The following is a 1,606-nucleotide window of genomic DNA, read 5'->3' on the forward strand; positions in this document are numbered from 1 at the left end:
CTTCTCGACTAGTGCTTCCTCTTTTGACTAGTCAAGACCCATTAAGAACAACATTCTGATATCTATCTTGTAACATCAAAACTAACTTTCTTTCACATTCCTTTGTAAGCTTTCCAAGAACCACCCTCGTCAGCTCAACCTACACAAAAACACACACACACACACACACACACCCACTGTCCTCTGCTGACACTGCTGACCCAGACTGAGTCTGATACTTTGGGCGTCAGTGGGAGACTTGATTTCTTTTCTCCACACGCTGCAGAAGTGAAATAAGACTCTTCATTCAATGAATATGGTCTTTGATAACAAATACTTTTGTCTTGGATCATTTCTTTACTTGTTGTTCCCTGTCGAGGATGTATGAACTGTTGAGGTACAACTCGGTGAGTAAAAAGTCAAGCAGCTTACACTCAATTGATGAACATCAGCAAAAAAAAAGTTGAAATAAATACATCAACTTTAAAGCTGCATAAAGTGATTCGTTTTTTTTGGCCACATGGGGGCCGCAGAATAAGCTGTAAACACAAACAAACTTGTTTCCTATTTACACATCCAGCAGATACAGAGCAACATTATCATTCATTTGAAAAAATTTTTCTGTCCACCTGATGAGTCGAAATCCATGTTCACTCCTTTTAGCTCTGTTTTGATCTCCACCAACTCCTGAGGGAAATATCTGCAAATGTCTTAATTAGCCAAATTAAAGCCCCTGCACGACCATGGTTCACCCACACTGGTGTTATCACTTAATCTACCTCATTAGAGCTCTTTTCATGACTGTAAGTTAACAATGTAACAAATGACAATGTGAAAACAATGTGCAAGGGGTTGCTTGTAGTGATGAACCTACCCTCGGCTTTACGGAGCTTTATAGTAAGTTTCAGTTCAACTGTCCAACCCCCAACTTTACTGTTTTGGTTCACTCTCACCGCTCTTATAGCGTAATTTTTGGCCACAGCAGGCAGCTGTGTTCAGTTTAAAAAAAGCTCTAAAAATCCACTGTACGCTACCTGCTCAGCACCGAAGGGCAGACAGACACAGTTAGCGACTTGTTGGTGAACATTGTGGAGCAGTTAGCAGCTAAAGAGCCATTAGTGGAGACCAAAAACAGAGCTTAAAGGCAGTGAATATTGGACTTACATTGCCAGCTGGTCAGAAACACGCCTCCAAATCAATGTTGGTCGGTATCTGCTGGGTGTGTAAATAAGCAACTGTTTGCTAACAAGTTCACCATATAAACTTGTGCTCACAAGTTGTTTTCCGCTGCCTCCAAGTGGCCAAACAAATCAGTCATTGCAGGTTTAACAGACATCATATTCACTGCACATTGATACTTTATTAGGACAAAGATTCAGTTTTATATGTTTACTACTACAAATCAGGGATGTTGTCTTACGTTATCTTACTAAAAAGTCCCACTGGATAATTCATTATCCTGCACAATATCTGCATAATACCTACAGGACTCCTTCATAACTGACACATATTCCTGATGAATTTTTCAAATGCCTAAGGGACTTTTTGTCCTTTATTTAACCTCCATAAAGAAGTCTGTATAAGTCAAGCACAGAGAATTGCTTCTGAGGGAGAGATACTTGATAAT

Source organism: Siniperca chuatsi, linkage group LG3 (assembly GCF_020085105.1).
Source record: "Siniperca chuatsi isolate FFG_IHB_CAS linkage group LG3, ASM2008510v1, whole genome shotgun sequence".
In the NCBI taxonomy this organism is placed as follows: domain Eukaryota; kingdom Metazoa; phylum Chordata; class Actinopteri; order Centrarchiformes; family Sinipercidae; genus Siniperca; species Siniperca chuatsi.